The sequence below is a fragment of the Lytechinus variegatus genome, chromosome 10, assembly GCF_018143015.1.
Source record: "Lytechinus variegatus isolate NC3 chromosome 10, Lvar_3.0, whole genome shotgun sequence".
Lineage (NCBI taxonomy): Eukaryota > Metazoa > Echinodermata > Echinoidea > Temnopleuroida > Toxopneustidae > Lytechinus > Lytechinus variegatus.
Window position 1 is genome coordinate 18008099 of NC_054749.1, and position 22110 is coordinate 18030208.

The window sequence follows — 22110 nt, forward strand, 5'->3', positions numbered from 1 at the left end:
ACTCTTTATCCATGATGTATTCTTAAGAAATATGTATTACATGCCCTCATGTAGAAAGAACACATGATCTATGGATAGATGTGATAAAAGAGGCAATTCAAGTGAAAAATATACTAAAGTAATGGGGAGAGTTGTTCACAAGTGACATCACACATCTTTGTCGCATTGCCAATTTGCTATCTCCATAGCATTAGTGATCGCAATATTCAAATGCTCATAACTTTCTCATTATTTGTCCGATTTTTCTCAAACTTTTGTTGATCTGTTTCTTTGATTTTTCTGTTTTCACACAAGCTATCTTGTTCCAATGGTTTCATTCTCCTTTGAGTAATTCATTCATGTAGTATCCCCAAACATATACATGTAGGAAAGTGAAGATAAAATGAATCAATTATGAAGGATAAACGACTTAAGATATTGACTTAATATACTTAAAATATTTTAATGTACTTGTAGTGTCAAGAAATGTCACAAATACCCTTAGGAACACTGTATGAAGATATCTATGGCAATAAATGGTATAGAATAGCCTGTACGGTGTTCGTAAAGGTATTTTTGACCGTAGCATTGAACATGCAGAAGCTGTTAGCTTTCACATTTTTTTGTCTGTCTGGGTTCCAAAGAAAGTCAATAAGAATGGTGCAGGGGACATGGATTTTGATGACTCACACAATGTTCCACATCAAGCATATTTCCATTACAGTGGTGCATATAGATAAACCAAACTCTTGTGTCACTTAAATCCTTTAACCTTAAATCCTTAAAACCGATTAGTGACAAAAAATATAGAATAACACAGTTTTTAAATTGCTTTTAACCAAATGAATACTGAATTCTGTAATTTCCCTATTGTACATTTGCCAGTGGATCAAGTGCTCTGAGAGATTATTGGAATAATGCACAATAAAAACACATTTATTGCTGTTCAAATTGACAATAATATATTTTTTTCCATTATAAGATAGACTATCAATCTACATGACAAGTTGCTCAATGGTGATTAAATAGCAAAAAGCATTTTATATGATTAGATATTTATTGCATTAAATGTTGTTGAGTAATATGTTTTTTGTACATATCGGGCAGTTATCCACCTTCGGGGTGTGTATATGGCATTACTCATCACTGTTTTATTCTTTGAAAAAGATATTGAATGCATGTAAATTATAAAAATAAATTCAAGGAAAATAATTACATTTGGAATGGTAAATTGACAGCCTAAGTTATCCACAAAAACATTGTTGTACATGACATTGTTCATGTTGCTAGGAAACGTATTAAATGGCATGTAAATTCTGCAATTTATTTAACTAGGGTATAAATGAATATTTTTAATTTTATAAGACTTGTTACTGAGGATCCCTTATCCAAATACCTAACTCTTAATCTCTGTTTTTTTTTGTCTGTATCTTTGGTGACTTTCCTAATCAAGCTGTAAAGATAGTTACAAACAGTATCTGAGGTCTGCTGGTCAAGTCCTGCATGGGCCATATGTTTTGGATGGTGGTATGAGATGTTCCTCTCAAGGAGAAAATACTTACGTCTGATATGGAAAAGTAAGAAACACTCACACACACAAAATTGTGGAGTAAAAACATCCTCTGCTTTTCATGATTTTAGTTATCATGAAATCTGTATTCCGTTACCCCAAACCATTATACAAGATTGTTTATTAAAGAAAAGATCCTTTTACCACGATATGTAAAAGAAAATGGAAATATTTTGATGCAAGTTTGAAATCCGGGAGTGCATTCAGGTAAAGTTTAGTTGGGGAGGAAATACACCTCCTATGAGTGTACTGTATAGCTATTTGAAGCAGAGAGCTTGGCTGTCTTTGTTGCCATGACAACGGAAATAGAGGAATGGATGCGGGATGGGGTGGGAGGGTATTGCTCGGCAACCTGTAATGGATTCCAAATAGGAAATGGACTTCTAATGACAGAAGTGTGGAGCTAACCTTCACATTGATTGCTGTAGAATTATGGGATTCCGTCTGTCCGCACTACATATCATATAGTACCCGACTTTTAAGAGATAATTATGGAGAGAGAAGGAATATTGTTAGTCATTGAAAAAGCTCTGTGTTATTTGGGAATATATATATCTTTTATGGTCCATTCCAATTGCTCTCACATTGATGTTATTCAGTGCTGAAAGTGCCTTTTATCAAACCATGTGTGTATAGTCCCATTCATGATAACCTGTGTGCAGTGCATATGACTTGGTAGAATTGAGTCGATGTGATATATTTATTTTGGTGATTTTGATGATTAACAGCATATACAACTTCTTCTGTATGAATTGTAAACAAATCGATCTTGTAGCAAAAGTAAACTTTATCTTAAAAAACCTGTGTTTTTATATTGGATACGATGAATCATGAAAACAAATTTGTCACTCTTTCTAGAACAGATATGATACATAAAAGTGTTATCTTTAATGCAGCCCCGTTTTAAACTCAGGGGGGGGGGATAAACTTCTTTGAATATAATAAAAGAGCTTGCAGAAAGGGAAATTGTTATATACCTCAATAATATAATTTCTGGATTATCACTCTATACGTATGAGTCCCATTCTACGATTGAAGAATATTTTATTTTTATCAACTACCATAGAGATAAAGATATGTGATTGATTTTATCATTATGAAGTATAAAGAATGAAGGGGTGAGAGGGGGAGGGGTTAAAGATGACAGATAGGCTTATTTGATCTGCTCCTTGGAATAGTTTACTAGATGGGTGCTGTGTATTATTATTTAGTTTGTTTTTTCACATCCCCACCATTGATCATTAATCCATACATCGTTTTTTATGTGATATGAATTTTCCTTTACCCGTTACTCAATTTCCTTCCTGCTTTTCTTGAATCCATTGTAATTCAAAGTGGCATTTTCTCTTTAAAATCAAACTCATTACCGGAGGTAGAGGCCTAGGCTACAGATATATGGGGGCAATTTAGCAATGCTATTAGCTTGTATGAGAGTAGTCAGGCTCAGAGAGATATGAAGAGGAAAAAGATCCTGTTTTTGATCCCAGACTCTTAAGATATTCTTAACAAATCTAACGTGATTTATTCTAAATTCTGCATCATAGCTTTAGTTGGATTTCATGTAGGTAAAGAGCTATCGTTCATTATATTTGGGGAAGCTCTAAGCTCTATCCATTTTTAAATAGGATCTGATAATTTCATTCAACTCTATCTTTTCTTTTTTTTCTCTCTCTCTCTGTCCTTCCATCCCTTTATTTCTCATTTATCTCCCCATCCCTGCCTGTCTGTGGCTTATTGCCTACATCTGTATTGGATATTGGGAACAGTTCATTCCTGTTTATGATCTGTTATTCAGTAGTTATTATAGTTCAAAGCCTTAACTCAATCTCAGTAATGCCCTTTTCCTTTCTGTCCATTCTCTTATATTTTTCAGACTACATTTTAGTAACCGAGGACTATCCTTAATGCCGGCCTATTCTTAACCCCATACTAAATATATATTTTTTTGAGACCATCTTTCTTAATATAGCTGGTCTAAGGCTTTTGGTCAGCATTGTGAATTATACTCAAGTTTCATTGAACGTTACAGTGCAATAGCCATTATTGTAGTTACTAGTCATTTGTTGCATTCTTTATCCATTTGAATATAAATATTGCATTTACCTGGTCATTAGGATTTAGTTTTAAATCTAGTGTTCTCTCTTTAATGTTTTTTTTTAAATATTTCTATGTGAAATAGCCGTTTGAGCACCTTGTTTACATATTTAGTAGTTGGATGTTAGGAAGTTACCGACTGAAATTATTGTTTGCAATTATCAGCCCATACATGAGTGAGCAGGTGTTGTATAAAAATATGCAGATCTGGTAACCAATCAAAACAAATTTTTTTGTTAATCTAAAATAAGTAGATTTATCCAATATCTCACATTTAGCTTTATATCACAATGCTGCAATAATTGATTATTTTCTGTTTAATTAAATATCCAATGCACGCCATTTTCCGTCTTGAAACAATAAATTTATAGTAGATGCTGCACTGTAAAAACTGTGGTGTTAAAACTGACACCAATTGGTGTTAATAGAGGACCACACCCTGAGGTGTTAAAATAACACCCTAGAGATTGAACATAACACCAAAGAGTGTAAATGTAACCATAGGTGTTGTTATAACACCTATAGGTGTAAAACTAACACCACCAATTTAACACCGGTGTAAAATAACTGGTGTGGTCCTCTATGTACACCGGTTAACACCACAGTTTTTGCTATGTACTCTCAGGTTGGCCTGGTTAATCACCGCCAAGTGTTGTTTCATGGTAAGAAGATCAGAATGCAGTAATTGCCCCCTTTGAAGCGTTGTAATTTTCGATGAGGGACCTTCATTGATTTCAATGGTAGACCAATAATGATCTCCGTCAATCCACCTTGAAATGCAATTCCCTTCCCAACAAGAATGAAGGAAGGCACAGTGCTTGAATAAGGTTCCTTATATCAGTTGATTGTCAAAAGGCTGTAGGTTTATCTTGACTTGAGGTACTTAGGACTGGACAACCTTCTGCCTGGCATTCATAGAAATTTGTTTTGATTGGATCAATCGGGGATGGCATAGATCACGTTATAGTCTGTTGATGTGAATGTGCATTTTAAGGGGCTGTTTTTAAGTTAGACTTAACGTAACACCTAAATTTTTGTAAAATAATTTTCACATTTCAAATTTCTCTAAGCTTGGAAACATCTCAACTTTTCGAGCAGGCCTTTTCCTGATGATGCTTCAAACCTATATGGCGAGTGGAAATGCAGATCATATCTTTCCTAAGAATATTGATGATGGTCATATACTTTGTAAACTATTCTTATTTTATGTATCTAAAATAAAGATCTACTTCTTCAGAAACATAATAAACATTTATTTTTCAAAATTTTCATTAAATTTCACATTACATTCAGGAAAATAGATTATGCGCAATTAAGGTTCTACACCTTCGAATTATAAACGCCCACACCCAATCCTCGACTGTGTAGTCAGTGGCTCGTCGTAATTTAATGTACACGCACATGGGAAGCATATTTTGTGAAAAGGCTTCATAATTTGCAGCAACACGAACCCTAACAAAACAGCACAGTTTAATCAGTTCTCCCAGCCTTCTCGTTCAGAGAGCCATTCAAATATTTTCCCAGAATCACCCACCATGTAGCGAAGCTATTAGAGTCAATATAATGATAATTAAGGATTGTCGCAAGCAGGCTTTTCCGCTTTTTGTTTCACGTTTCCTCTCTCTCGTTCAATAATGGGGGTCTTCCATATTGGGTTTTCAAACGCTGCCGAGCTGTTTACCCTAGGGGTTTAAGAAGAAATGGAAAGGGACAGGGAAATAAGAAGGGGGCGGGGGTACGGGGGGGGGGGAGGAAAGAACAAAAATGTGTTGGGAATATGACAAGAAAATTCTTGTTAAGAAACATTGATAACAAGTGAAAAATGATTGATTAAGAGAGAGAGAGAGAGATGAAAAGCTGCATACTACACTTTAAATTCCAAGGATTTGAAATAAATCCAAATCAGCTGTGAGTAGTGACCAACCGAATATTAGATTTAGATTTAATCCTTGTTGATTTAGATATATATATATCTAAAAGATTTGAATTTAAATCTTTTGAGAATTAAAATTTAATTTTTAAAATTCGGCTGGTCATTATTCACAGCGATCTGTATATTTGCACAGACTCCAGACAGGCTAAATTTATCTTGATATTTCCAGTGATGTACGATGGGTCAGTTTGGAGTCGGGTTTTGTTGGTGTGGTTTGAGCATCAGGGATGGATAGGGTGAGAGTCGGATAGGGAATGAGAGAATGTTAAGGGTGGGGTTTAAAAAGAGCAAGTGGGTGTTTCATAAAGTTGTTTGTATTGAGTTAAGTGCGACTTTAAGAACGACTGGTGATCCTTTGTTGTGGTGAATGATATTCACCATTAAAGGTTAATTGATGATTATTTAGCCTTAAGAAAGGTTCACCAGTCCTTCTTAAAGTCGCTCTTAACTTACGCACAGCTTCATGACTTTGTCCTGTGCACGTAAGTATTACAGAGCTGCCAAGTAGTACTGATTTTCAGTATTTAGTACTGAAAAGTGAGAAAAATACTGACAGTTTAATGTAAAATACTGATTTCTAAAGTTTCAGCTTCATGTGTTGTCCTATGGTATTTTTTGAAGATACTGATTTCCTCACCAAAATACTGATTTTCAACTTTAAAAATACTGAAATGTTCTTTTTCTGGTCGGCAGCTCTTCGTATTAAAGCTGCAGAGGATTGGCCACCGAAAACGCTACACAATTTCTGTGGCAGGTGCCATGACCTCTTTCGAAGAATGTTTAAGAGATATTGAATTGATGAATATGAAAAGGATTGGGGTTAGACCAGAGATAGAGTTGAAGGTATCTGCCAGGAGGGAGCTTGAGTTAAAGCTAAATGAAAGTAGTTGCAGTAAAACACTAATTTCGTGAAAAAGTCTGTAAAACCAAGGTTAAGTATGACTATATCATCGTGGATCTAGATCTGGTACAGTTACATAAACTGAACTTTGTGAAATCATAAAATCTAAGCTGAAAGACGAACACACTGAAGATCGCCAACACAGATAGGCACACGTGGGACAGTGTATTATTATTGCTGGAATAAAGACCCGACGGAAGTGACCGAATCCACGCTTATTTTGCAAATTTCTCAGCAATTACACAATTTCTTCCAGAATCCTTTGGCACATATTTTTATACATACAAACAGACACTTGGGTGGTCATTATAATATTAAATTCTGTAAAAAGTCATTTTGAGATCTTTATCAGAACTGGAATTTATCTTTAAATTTATGCTATCAGTCATGCAGGTGGAACGGACTCCAAAATGACAAAAGCTTTACAGACATATGTAATATAAATGACAGACATTTATCATCTGGATGGAATCTGTTTGTTTGCGTGACTGCTGCATTAGCCTTGATGGTTTTTTAAGTAATAAAGTAAAAGTCCCCCCCTCACAACCTCTTGATTTAAATAAATAGAAAAATATCAAAACCTGATATTAGAAAAAATACCTACAATATAGTTGCTCGTATTTTAACTTCAAATATTTTTTTCCAAGAATTTGTTCAATATCATATAAATTTGCCTTTTGAAAGCAAGTAATGTGGACTTTTCGTTCAAGGCAAGGAGAATATTTGAAAGCATCTCAGGTGTATCAAACTTTATACATGTATGTGTCAGGAAAAACAGTAAAAAAAAGTTCCATGTAGCAAAAAATGGGGAAAACAGAAAAAGATAGAACAGCCATTTTGAATTGAGTTAGTAAAATCAACAGGTTTTACCCAACGAGCGCAACAGAGAAAAAGAGGGATAAAAGTGAGAGAGAGAAAGAAGGACAGGAGAGGATCATGACATGTACTGGAGAATTGATGTATAGTACATAGAAGGCAGGCTGTTGTATAACTTGAGACAGGCCATCGACTAAGGCTTGACGTAATTGCACTCTGTCTTGTGAATTGACGTCATGCAGTACTCCGCCAGTCACCAAAGGAACCACGTGTGGGATGAAGGGAAGAGGAAAATAAAAAAAGGGGAGAAAGAAAGAGAGAGAGGAAGAATAAAGAGATCAAAGTGAATAAGAAAGAAAAAGAGAGAGATGGAGAGATGGGATGGGGACCTAGAACTAGAAGAATATCCAAATTATAAGAGGAAAACACAATGTTATAATAGGGAATGATTAGTTTAGTGTCTAAACGTCAGATTCTTGTCTGTTCTGACATGGACCTATAGATCCATGGTTCTGGCCCCGCCCCAACTGCTGTAGGCCAACTAAGGTGGCATTATTCAGGAGATATTGAATATTCTGAGGTGAGGGGGGGATTGCTCGACTTAGCACATGATACCAGTAGATAATCAGAAAATTCATCATAAATCGGGGGGGGGGGGGGGGCTCTGAACTAGATTTTTTGTTTAAGATCGGCTTGTTGTAAAAATGGGGTCTGTGGAATGGCTGAAATTTCTAATTTATGAATTTGCAATAGTATATTTTCATAGTTGATGGTGAGGTGCACACTTGTGCTGCATGTCTATGGCTGTATCTATTGTATCGACACATGTCAACATAGAACCTGATAGTGTATACACTGTCATACATTGCAGCGGCTTCCTGTCATCGCACATGCATATTTATTGGGATAGCACGAGGGTGAGAAGATGAAAGGAAAGAAAATACAGTAAATTTGAGGGAAATTTATACTGAGTCTATACACCCCCCCCCCCCCCTCCTTGGCAAAGCTCAGCTGGAGGCGGCCGGAATCCAGAGGGAATGATAGAGAGAGTGAGAACAAAGAAAATGATAGATTACCGCATAATGTGCCGAGATGAAATCAAGAGATAATACTAGAGACTCAAGAATACTTGTGATCTACAGGTACTCGGCTTTTGAAGTGTGTATTTGAAGTACATGCATATAATGAAGTTAAAAGCTTGATCAGATGTAAATAATGTAGTGTTGGGTACTTGGTGAATATAATGATAACAGAGGTTTAGTGATTACACACAAAGATAAAACAGGGGGATGACTGTGGTAAAAGTGCACCGTTCAACATTTCAGATACTTCCATTGGGTGACAGATGGATATCCAGGGGGGGGGGGCTGGAGATGAGAGAGCCCCTCGTAGGATTTTTTTAAAAAGATATAAACAGAACGAATTGACCTTACATATAGCATGTACTAGGTGAAAACCCTTTTTTTTTTGCTTGTTAATATTTTGGCAGACAAATTATTGACCCTCAATTTAGGTGACGACCTTTGTTTTTTGTGTTTTTTGGCCAAATTTCTGACGGGTAAAATATGACACCCTTTTACAAAACTCCTGGATCCTGTGGCACCCCGTAAAATTTCAACTCTGGATCCGCACCTGCATGATACCCTATTCTCTACCATCCCCAGGCCTTTTGCAACAGACAGTGTCAGATTCCTGCAAATCCATAACAATAATAAAAATAATAATAGGCATTTGTAATTTTGTATAGGGCCATCTATCTGTTTATCATCTTTCCAAGGCGCACAATAAATATTACCATGGTTTAGTTCAACCTGCTGTTTCTAGCGCTTAGTGCATTTAACTAATAAATCCTGCAGTGTACCCACTCGCTTCACCTGGGTTTAGTGCGCCACAATGCGGGTAAATAATTTGCGAGAGGAAAACACACCATGGCTAGGATTAAAATTAATGAATAATATATAGAATGAATTCATATATTTTATATTTGAAAATGTACATAATGTAGATGAATTTAAGGTATGAAATGAAAGAATATAAGTGATATATTGACCATTTGATGTATATTTCAATTTGTGTGAAAATGATGAGACCGAAACAGAATACTATATGGCACTTTAAATGATACATTAGATCTCATAAGTAAAAATATGGAAACTTGATGCATGCTTTTTAGATAGGCCTATATGCAGTAGTTTATGGGATATGTTACAAATTGCAAAAAAAATATGACATTGTATTTTGAAATTAGAGATTGACAATGGCGGGGGGGGGGGGGAGAAAAAAAAGCAAGAGAGAGAGAAAGAGACAGAAAGCAAAAGATTAAGAAAGAGAGAGAAAGCGGGAGAAATAAAAAAAGGTTCTTGAACACTGGTGAGATAGTAATAGATGAGATAAGTGTACATTTGAGAGCACGTGGGAGGATGGGGTGTATTTATAGAACATCAAGAGGCGAGAGTGTGATGTATCAGGATGGAGTTCATGGTATAATGATGGTAGCCCGCTGACAGTCTGCCTGCCAAAGATGGATAAAGCCCTTTCATTTCAAAGATAGAGGTTTAATGGAGACACCAATGATGATAGAGAAAGAGAGTGGTTGGTAATAGACATGATGTTGTCGTATCAAGAAATGCTTCAAGCTAATATTGTGTCACAGCATTCCTGGCCGTGCAAAATAGATACGACAAACTATGCTGTTTTAAAGCTGTTTTTTTTAACGGATAATAAAGGGCTGTATAATGGCTGCAAATTACAAAAGTTGTTCAGTGTGAGGGTTATAACCAAAGTCCTGATTAATTCATGTATCATAATTATGATTATCATTTTATCATACAGAGACCAACTGTTTTCTGAAAGTCATTCATATATTATTTTGGCTCCAGGGCCAGCATGACTGGTGTGGGGGGTGGGCTAGGGGTAACTGCTTCCTATGATTTTTGCTTGTACTGGAAAAAAGGGGAAAAGCGTAAAAAAAATTAAAATGAGGAGATGAGGGAAGAAAGAACATTGAGAAAGGAGGAGTCTGTGTCATTTACTTTACCCACATAATTCATTTGAAAAAATAAAAGGATGTAGCCTTTAAGGTCCAGCCCACCCCAACAAATTGTTAATTTGAAAGGATAGAGAAAAATCAAATGAACATAACACTGACAATATCATCAAAATCGGATGTAAAATAAGAAAGTTATGACATTTGAAAGTTTTGCTTATTTTTCACAAAACAGTTTAAAGACGCAGCTCATTGATGTCCAAACGAGAGTCGATGTCACTCACTCAGTATTTCTTTTTTCTTTTATTGTTTGAATTATCCAATATTTCAATTTTCACAGATTTGACAATTTGGACCAACTTGATTTAACCACAACCTGTAACAATAATGGTAATTGCACATGTTCAGGGAGGCATCAAGTTTTTGTTCCACATGACAATGAGGAGAAAATTAGAATTTTTCATATTTCATATAATAAAATACAAAAGAAATAGTGAGTGGGTGATGTTATCTGTCTGTGCATTTGCATACCAACCAGGATGTGCAAATAATTGTTTAAAATGTCATCAGTTTCTTACTTTACAATCGATTTTGATGAAATTTTCAGTAATCATTGTGTTTGTTCGATATTTCTCCTGTTATGAAAACCAACTTTTTATTGGGGTGGAATTGTCCTCTAAGTTTGTCTTACCAGCTATAATCTTGGGCTCGTTTCATAAAACGTGTTGTAATAGCAGATTAGCAATAACAGTTGAAAGCTATAAAAATCCTTCAATTTAATTGGCTGATAGTATACTTGTTTTAGAAATGGGAATTGTTCTAATAACGGGTCTTTATGGAATGGGACACAGGTGGTGACATAACATTTGCGCCTGCAACAATTGTTCCGGGCTTAATTTCGTCTAAGATGTAGGGTTTGGGTTGGGGTTGTAATAGAGGCTGTTCTCACTACTTTCCTAAAACTAGTTTACTGGAAACTGGTCTAGTGGAAACTGGTTTATCGCGTAATGAGAACGGTCAAAGCGGTCTTGGAAGCGATCTTCCAAACCTGTTTTGAAAACCACCTCGCGATGTAGTTTTCAAGATCGCTTTGCCTCGTTAAACTGGTTTTAGCGTGAGGACACAACTGTTCTTCGCGAAGCAATCTTCGCACATTTTGAGCGCGCTACTCCACACGACAGGTGTAGAATGCCTATGCTGCGGTTTCAAATATCGCGCGAAACGTGTCAACCCACTAAGAGCGTTTCCATAGCAATAAGAGCGCTTTACGTGAAGTGATTTTGAAAACCACTTTCGTATGATCAAGTGGGAACGTTAGCAAAGCGATCTTCCAAAGTGGTTTCCTGAATCGGTTTCCAGTAAACTAGTTTTAGAAAGCATAATGAGAACGGCCTCATAGGGTATTGTATTAGGTTTAGGGTAGGGTATAGTGTTAACCCAGGGTTGAAGTTGGTCATTTTATTAGTGTGAAGAATTAAGAGAGGTGCAATTGTCGTCTGAGCAAGTGCCAAGGAACCGTCCCATGTGTGGTTCGAGGTATTGATCATGAATACAAAAAAGACGCTATAGATTTGAAAGACACAGACCCACTACTTTCTAAAAAAAAATATGTTTGTATTAAAAAGGATGTGGAGCGTTGTGGCCCAGTGGATAAGTCTTCTGACTTTCCTTCAGCAAGAAATTTATCCACATTGTGCTGCACTTGACCCAGGTGAGGTGAATGGGTACCCGACAGGATTAATACCTTGAATGCATGAGCGCTGAAAGGCAGCTCGAGCTAAAGCCAGGGTAATAATAATAACAACGTGCCTCGGAATAGAATATTTCTAGATCGATGGCGCAAATAAATGCCTATCATTATTATTATTAAGTATTTATTAAGTATAAATATAGATTTAACATCAGTGATGGATCTGCTTTCATGTGAAATGGTATTGGTGGTATCAGGTAGCCATGTTATAATCCTAGATAAAGATGAGGCAAGGCATTTAAAATAGCTTGCATCACAAATGAACAGCACCTATAGCTATTCTCTCGCTCGTCGTCGGATGGCAACACCCTAATAATGACCTTTGTGAAAATGTCACTCTCATTCTACAACTTGTTGCTTCATAGGACGGCAGCGTGCCTGCCAAAGCTTCCCACCAAAACATCCAATTTCATGGATGCTCTATTCTTGAGCGGATCGTGACGAAACATGCCGTTCAACCGTTATGAGTCAGTGCACCTACAACATCAGAAGGCAGGCCACTGTTCATATTACAGTCTTGAATAAACCATGGATGGAGCCAAAGTTCTGCCTTAAAAACTAAAAAAAAATATTATAAGAGATACATTTAGTGGATGATGGGCAAAAGCAAAATATACAGAGAGCAAAATATACCATATGTTTCCATTCATTTTCAGTTGAGGGAGATTGTAAAGATTTTATCTTTGTGACTACTCGCTGTTCACACTAGGGCCGTCTGCACCATCCTGAGTTTTCAAATTAGCGCACTATTTCTGATCCGGCAAATTATCCCGATGTGATTTACTACACTGCGCTATACTTACCTATACCATCTCATCAAATTGCTATTCGTTACCCTGACTCGAATAGCCACCGGTAAAAAACTCCCCGAAAGAGGCTAACTGCAATCAGATAGCCTGGGAAACCCGTCACGGGACGAGACCCATAAAACCCCCTCGCCACATATAAGCTTCCTCTTTCGTTACCGCGACGTCGTTGAGTACACTCGAAACGTTTAGCCACCGCGCAATTTTTTTTTATGAATCACGATGTCTGAAGAAATAACTGAAATAAACATTATTTTCCAACCCTAAAGATCTCAATAAATAGGGGAGATCAACTCGGTCAAGATAAAGCCGAGGGCCATTATCTCGGTCAAGACAAAGCCGAGAAATAATAACAGCACGATGATAAGGCGGCCAAGATAAAGCCGAAGAATAAGAAGTCTAACACTTATAACCCGGCCAAGACAACGCCGGCTAATGACACTACACAATCAGACACCCAGCCCCTTAGGCGGGAAGTAGACAAGGGTACGGATAAATCGGAAGAAGCTGTTTACACTCCTTCCGATCGGGGTAACTAAAACTTCTCATCAAAGAGTATAGGGCGGGCAAGAAGAAGCCTCGCGATGACCACTCGTGTTCTAATGACAATCAGGCTCGAGTTAACGACCCACTACAACCCCTATATTTCGTCCCTGTTTTCACGAAGTGACGGATAAGAGGAAAATTGTCACTTTTTTCAATTTTGAGTTTTTTGCATTTTTGGACATCTATGACTTATATCTTGAACCTCAAAAAGTTTCAGATCACAATAATGTCTAATTACGTTGCTATGACGACATGACATTCAATAAAATACCGGGTAAAAGGATTTCTTGTTTTCACGAAGTGACGGATAAGCAGCCGTCATTACGTGAAAACAAACGAATACGCTTTGCACTCAAGAGTTTTTTCACGAAGTGACGGAAGGCAAATATTTACAGTTTGGAACAGCCGAAGACCATGAAATGGTGAGTTTTTTGTAAATGTAGGAAAGGAAATAAATGTAATGCAGCCTTTAAAGTCATTTCGAGTGATTTCAACCCTTTTTAAACGTCTCTGATAGCAAAAATCCTTAAAATAACGTCCAATCTCTACATACATTGCCCCACATATTTATTTTCGTGTCAGTGAAAATTGAATTGAGTATTGCGTGTACTTTATTGTCACTCAATCGAACTTGAATGTCAATTCAGTCAAACCATAAGGGTTAGAATATTTTATAACATTTATCAAGACTAAATAGATTTAATGAAGGCTGAGGATTTGGTGAAATAATCGTATATAGGTGCAAAAGTTTAGGCCTAGCCTAGATCTAGTCTAATTTACATGCATTGCCATTGTGTTAACTCATACTCGTTAAGTTCTAACTTGTCTTCACAAGTTCCCAGGCCATATGAATAGTATTTGCAATAAATTTCCATTAAAAAAATCACAAATGAATACATAGATTTTATTATCTGCTTTGCTATAGTGAACTCATGTAATTACATACTTAAAAAAATATGTAATGGAAAGATACCCCCCACCGGGGGGGGGGGTCTATAAATAACAATATGAATGCTGAGATCATGAATTAATTTGGTAAAGTTAGTGGTCAACCTGTGTGGGCAAATAAGTTGAGACCTTAGTTAAACTGAAGATTACTGGGGATTTATGTTTTAAATAAATCATCTCAAGTCCAGACTCAGTCTACATCTAATGTAGATAGAGCTTTATACTTTGTTGTTTGGTGGCCACTTCCTTGCCCTTATCTCTATAACGTTTTACAGAAACTGAAAGAATCTACATAAATAACTGCACCTCGGATTTGATCATAATCATGATGATGAAGATATTTTCATTTTTTTCAGATGCAGTATATACAATAAGTGATGTTTCAGAGAACAAATGAGAGAAGTCCTGGAACTGGTACACTTGTTGCTGATGGTCAGATACAATTCCAGGTGAGAATTTTCATAGTGTTATAAACTCACATGACATCCTGTCAGTATAAGCAATTCATTGATTTTCACTCACTACCAAAATTAATTTCAATTGCAAATCTGGTAAACAATGAAGCTATAAAACTACGTTGATTCAAAGTTATAATCAGAAAATATTAATTTTGGAATACGTTATAATTTAGCAGATATACATGTATTTCTAAGTTGTAAAAGAACATTATTCTCATTTTAACAGATGCTTTGTGTACTGCCCTAGAGCATTACAAATTTGACATGTGATCATATTTTCAGATGAAAATTTCTTATAAATTGGAAACATCTAATTGAAATATTTGCTTAAATTATCATTGGTAAATATAGTGTATAAAGTATATTCTTGTACCATACTGACTGGGGGGGTTTATGTTTGGTAAGGGCAATTTAAAATATTGAGTCTGCTATCTATTTTACAAACTTGATATTGGATTGACAAAAAACTTTGAAAACAAACAGATAATTTGTACATTATTTCATTCCACACACATAGGTTAGATCCAGGGGCCGACACGCTTGTCAGATGTGTCATTGATGATTCCCCGAACATCGCAGATATGATCTGATTTGGTGACATGACAGTGGAATTGGTAGTGACTGGATTTTTATAGTGTGCCCTGGTTTTGAACTATTGAAGTAACCAAACTAGAAACATCTTCTGAGAACTCTGACTGCAATTCTAATGATGAAACTCTGTCTACACTTGTGAAAATGTGAAGGAGTTGGCTCTACCTCGTGGCCTTTCAGGTTCAGTGCTCTCATCTAACTTTTTCTTTTTCCAGCTGGGTAACTGATATCAATTTTAATTTTCTTGAGATTTTGACTTCAACATAAGTTTAGTTTTAATTTTGATAGGACTTTCATTTTTAGAGCAGTGTATTATATAAAGAAACTATAATGCTTGAACTATAAGTCTCTGCTCTTATAGTGATATGATTATGAACTCCTTTAAAAATATTTGATATATACAGTCAAATATAAAGTTCAGAATAGTCACTTATCTTCTATACTTACATGTTAAAATTGCTTATACACATCGTCCACATATGGATGCATAATAATTACCCTTTTTCATTCATTTGATTCGCATGTTTTCATTTTGCTTGGTGCTATCTAAAAAACAGAAATACTGCATATTTCTACATTTAAAATAAAACTGAATGTTATTAGCTGTATTTTGCTTAAATGAATTGTGTTAATACTACATATTCTTTAATAATAACAATCATACAATTTAGACTGACATGCATTGTGAAACTCGATAGCTGCATGATATATTACTAGTAAGGATGTAGGGGTGAAAATCATATTAGGTTTTTGTAAATTCATTTTCAAAAGCCAAATGTATTAATACAGACACCCCCCCCCCCCCCCCTCTTCCATGAGGTAATGTTTCATTGGTTTATCAGGGGTGTGAGAATTCTTAAGCTGATTTTAGTTATTTTTTGCTTTTTATTTTAAGCTTGATATCCCCCATTTCTGTACAATAGTTTGAGAGCTCATTCAATTTAATCCCCCAACTCTTTACAGAATTTTCAGGTCTTTATTTGTCATCGCTCACACACCTGGTTCATGCAGTTGATGTGTCGTAATTTTATTCCAGAAAATCCAACTGTTAGATTTTGTTATTCACGAAAGAAGTAATACATGATTATGTTTAGCTGGAGGTTAAAGATACACTGCAGCACATGTTTTTCTGTCTATTTGTAGTAAGAATTTTACTCTTTTTTAATCGCACTAGATCAAAGATGTTATTTTCTAAAACCATGAAGACGATTTTTTGTAAAGTTTTCAGATTTGGAAGAAACTAAGGTGTATTTTAATATATGTTCCTGTTTTGGACTCTGACAATAATTTGCAATTAAAAAACAAGTGTTTGATTGGAAAATGTATTGATGAATGTTATTTAGCTAATGACTTGAGAATGATGGAAAAAATACAAATCTACTTAGTCATTCGTATTTTTTATCCTTGCTTTTTTTTTTTGCTTTTGTCGCTGTTTGGAATTTTGATTATAAATTTGTTTAAAAAATTATCCTGTTTGATATGACGTTAAATTATTGATTTAAAATTATATTTCTTTCTTTGACCATCATAGTTTATAATTGTTTATTCAAATGTTTGCATGTTTCCTTCGGTAAAGATAAGCTTTTTGTACTATTGGACTTTTTAGTCCTTGACAGTGTGTAAAAACATGAAATAACTCTCAAGGCAATTGATTTAATTATGACATTCTTTTCATTAAAAAATTCCAAAGAGTAGTGAATGTAATAAGTAATGTTGACTATGTTACTTCTATTTTGATGGAAAAGAAATAGGCCATTATACTTGTATATGTGTATGTTAATACAAATATACATTAGAGAATACAACTTTCCTGCACCACTAGCATTAGTTATTTTCCAGTAATCTTGTAATTGAAAGTTTATTAATTTGTCATTGGAATGTTTTGAATTTAGAATTTGGTACATGATAGCAATTCTGTATTTCTAAATGTGGCATTCCCAGACTAGGATTATACTGATTGTGTTTAGCAAGGTATGATATACAAATAAATACATTGTTGCATAATGGTATATTAAAGTTTTATGAAATGTATAAAATGACAAAATTCTGACAATGTGTACCTGATGGTTCATTTCCTATACCTTTCACAGTGCAATATTAAATTAATTTTAATAATTATGAATGTTGATGTGTTTGTCACTAGCGATTATGGACCTATATATTATTGAATTTAAAATTTTGTCAAAAATATATTTCCGTTGTTAACATTGTATGGAGATGATACTTTAATGAATTTATTAAGCATACCTTTATCATGTTATCGAAATGATTGATATGAAAAAAAATGTTACATTTTAATTTTCTATTTGTCACTAGCTGCTATGATTTTATATGTTATAGAATTAAAAGTGTTCTTCTAAATTTATTCACATTGCTAACTTTGAAGAATTTATTTTATATCGTTAGTATTTTCAATGATCTATGACATAACTCTCATTTTGCATGAAAAGATATTTTAATAGGATTTTCAGGAGAGAATACATGACCATTGTGATAAAGGAAAAATGGAGTAGAGAGAGAATGAGGGGGGGGGGGCGAGAGTGATATGTAACTCGAAATTTGATCGCTTTATTTTGACAAATTCTTTTTTTTTGGGGGGGGGTAGCAATTAGTCATAATTTACCAATTCTTGTTGCCTTTGACAAGTTAGGTCCACATTTAGTTGACTACAATTTTCGAGGTATTAGTCTCAAAGAATAATGTTGAATTACTAACTCGGCCTTAACAAAGAATTAATACACAACATTTAAGAGACATTGATCAATCGGGATTTCATTTTATGAAGGGGATAGGGAGGTTAATAGACTAACAAAAGTTTATAATGTTGAATTTTCAATTTCCAAACGGAGTCAGAGCACACAAAGGGTATATAATTAAACTCTTTATAAATTAACAAGAACAAAAGACAATTCGACTACATTGTAGTCACATTTTTCATGACCTGTTATACAAAGCTTTCATATTTCATTGTTCATCTATCAAAAATGAATATGATATTGAAATAAAATAGGCCTAAGAATTTAAAACGTGTGTCTATTGGGCTTCCCTTTTATTACGTGAAAAAAAGAGAAAACAGTATTAGAAGTAATTTTTTGTACTTATTAGCGGAAGCTGCAGGCCCTATTAATCTCACATTTAGGATTAATTTTGTTTGCAATAGGAAATAAAGAGTTTGTGTATATCTAAAACATAAGTATGGAATTGCATCCACTAGGCTATACGTGGGACTAAGGCGGAACCTCTTCCCGTCACTTCGTAAAAACAAAATTGAAGCGCGTCCTTGAATTTCGGGCTTTCACGAAGTGACGGTTATGCGCGCGGAGCACTATCCGTCACTTCGTGAAAATAAATCTAAGCGTGTCCCGTAATATTTTTTTTTCACGAAAATATGGTTCTGTTTATAGCTCACTATCTTCGTAAATACTAAAGGAAAATGCAATTGATTGGAATCGAAGATTGTCTAGAATATGCTCTCTACGAAAATATGATATTTATTCACCCTGCATACATTAAAGAGGTTGAGATTGAGGTCTAAACCTTTGCAAGCGATTTACTCAAAACTGGCTTTTAAAAAGTTGCGCGCACATCCGTCACTTCGTGAAAACAGGGACGATTTTATAAGAAGCTTCGACTGGCCCGGGATTGTGACCGGTCAGTCCATTCATTGCCAGACCCCGCCGAGACGGGTCATCATCAGTTATCATTACAGTCCACCAGGTTGGTGTATCATCGTACTTGTAGAATTGTGCAGGAGTTCATTCAGTGCTGTGGAATTAAGATCTATTCTACGTACATGCGGTTTAAAATAATAATTAAGAGAAATTATTAACAATTGTAGTTGGATCTTGGAAGCCTTGCAGGCGATCCTCCCCCATCGGGTGCTGCAATCGACCCATCCCGACCCCTAGCCGCCCGAGACAATGAGCTAATGAAAACTCGACTCATTCTAGACCATAATTCAATGCTCTAGACGTAGAGAGAGAGGCCTAGATCGCCTCATACAGATCGCGGAGTTGGGGCTAATGATAACTCGCCTCGTACTAGCCGTAGATAATAGGAGTTTTCCATCGTGGGAGAATCTGATTCGGAATTCGATTACCACCGACCCAATTCATTAGAAGAGATTGGGGGCGATTTCCCCCCCATCAAATCCTTATACACAAAAAAAAAAAAAAAAAAACGTGATTTTACAGAAAATAAACAGAAGATTATGCAGAAAGCAATAACAGAATCATTCTGTAAATTCATTAAACAGGAACTTTTCTGCAATTCAACAGAACAGGTCTGTTTAAAAAGGGGAAAAAGGGTGTTTTATTCAAGGAAATATGTAAGTCTCCATACACCAAATACCAATTTCCTGTAAGGTTACGCAATTCGCTAAGATTACAGGTGTTCTCGAGACTCTGCTGCAGGAACTTCTTTTATTTTAAGGATAAATTTTCTAACAGTGTAGCAGCTCCTTGCATTCCCTGAAAGCTGCCCAGCAAATGGGATTCGATCGAAGAGATTCACCATTAGGGGTACGAGAGAGTTCTGGCTTACTCAAACGTGATACTCCGACTAGTGGGAACATGCCTTTTAAATACTGCCCTCATCTTCGGGCCGAAAACAGTATACCAGTAGCGTATACGTAGCGAATAATGAGCGAGAGAGAAGTCAATCTTCCGCCTGAACTCGTCCGTCTGCGATCAAGATGGACGTTCCGTATATAGATTCTGCTTTCGGGACGTCCGCTCCCAGATAAGCAACACTCTCGGCCTATACCCATCAGTAAAGAAGTCTCGAACTTTATCGGTTTGCCGCTCAAGACTTTGAGGATTTTTTGTGCATCCCTTCGGCCCCGGACGTTGCTTTCCGTGTCGGGGATGCGGGAGCGAGGAAGACTAGATCGGGCCGTAACCCTCGCCGCGGCACTGGTTACCACTCAGCCGACTATCAGCTTACAGTTGCAGCGCTGGACGTGGCCGCCCGGAGCGGTATGGTTTTCGCGATGTACTACTAGGGGTATCTGATATCCGCTCGTAGTGAAGCTGAGCGGCTTGGACTGAGTCTCTACCAATGACAAGAACTTATTGCTAGAGTCACAAAATCGCTGATCTCCAGTATGAGCAAGCAGCAATTAACACTGCTATGCACAAGGGCAAGGAGGGTTAAAGACTAGATGCTCTCAAGATGATTGAGAAAGGGGCAGCTACTCGCCTACTGAGCTGGACTTCTCATTCTCAATAAGCTTCCTTGCGAAGGTAAGGACTTGTTTATGGACACTTTTCATTATTTGAAATCTGTTCCAAGTCCTCAGCAATGTGTAATATTGAGGTGTTCATGTGCCAAAAAAAAAAAAAAAAAAAAAAAACTACCCTTTCATATCAGAAGAACGTAGAAAGGAGGAAATAGTGGTGATGGATGAGGTTGTCAAAATCATACCAGGCAAATCATACAGGCATAATGGTAAACTTGCCAAACTTGGGTTACTTACAAAGTTGCGTTCACTTGTATAGAATGTAGACCTAGTAATATTCTTGATAATTTTGTGGCATCTGAGGTGTATATCTAACACTATTTTGGGCTTACAAAGCAATGACAGAAGTAACTTGTAGATGTGGTTTATGGAGTGGTCTTTGGATGCTCAGACAGTCTTGAGATCTCAAACCAAGGCCTGAGGGTAGTGAACCCTTAAGAATTGCTGCTATTGTCCACCAGTTTCTACCACACTTGCCACAATGATATCAGCTTCTCCTTGGAAATATTTATAACATAAATCTACTGTGTGTTCCAATGATTAAGATTCCCATACAATCCCAGAGTTTTCAATCAGGGATTGTGATTAAGATAATATTTTAATGTTCGTAATAGAAATCTGAGTTTAGAAATATTCCATAATTCTCTTTACCCAATTTATTGTGAGCCCGGCAGCCACTGTGCAGCTCCAGACCGATGAGGCTCTGTACTCTAAATGTTGAACGCCGAACAGGGTGGTAGCAAATACCCCCCACACCTGTTTGTGAGAAGTACATTCTACCAACTGATCCAACTAACTGGTTCTGAAAGTGTACAAGGGGTGGTCAATTTTTTGCCTACATCAAATTGAAGGCCAATATGGTATCTCATATATTTTGCCTGCAACTTTCATCAGGAATTGGTTAATGATAATAAATCAGTTCTTGTTTAGCACATATCACATTATGTCCAATGACCTGGATATTATTACCCTGGGTTTTCGAGGAATAAAGTCCTGCCAGGTACCCATTCATCTCTCTTGGATTGAGTGCTGCGCAATGTGGATAAAAAAAAAAAAAAAAAAAGTTGGAAGACTAATCCACAGGGCCACAACGCTCCACATCATCTGTATGATATTCATTAATATGCAAATGTCATTGGTTTGATCATGAAGCCCTCGTATGATATCAATTAGTCCCTATGGACCTTGCAGCAATCCAACGACTATCAAAAGGGTTGAGCAAGTGCTGTGTAAAGAGGTCTCCATCCAAAATAACTATTTGAAAAGGATAGGAAAGACAATTCTAGATTTGTTAGGGATTCCACCAGAAAGGTTATATCTTATGATATGACAGGTTTGTTCTCAAACCAGGGCCCTGTCTTACAAAGAGTTACGATTGATCCAATCAATCGTCCAATTCATCGTAACTATATTGAAATCCATCAGTGTCGTAAATTTTTTTCTACAGGAAATTTGCATAATGTCATTTGTAAACAAGAGAAGCTCATTGAAAT

The 22110-nt window shown here is 36.1% G+C and overlaps 2 long non-coding RNA genes across 2 annotated transcripts; both read left to right on the forward strand.

The window, feature by feature from the left end:
* Positions 1-13487: 13487 nt before the first annotated feature.
* On the forward strand, positions 13488-16733 carry LOC121422922. Its single transcript, XR_005971205.1, has 3 exons — positions 13488-13803; positions 14686-14778; positions 15305-16733. It is a non-coding gene; the product is annotated as an uncharacterized LOC121422922 (long non-coding RNA).
* Positions 16734-19629: 2896 nt separating this feature from the next.
* On the forward strand, positions 19630-20747 carry LOC121422802. Its single transcript, XR_005971190.1, has 2 exons — positions 19630-19660; positions 19779-20747. It is a non-coding gene; the product is annotated as an uncharacterized LOC121422802 (long non-coding RNA).
* The last annotated feature ends 1363 nt before the right edge of the window (positions 20748-22110 follow it).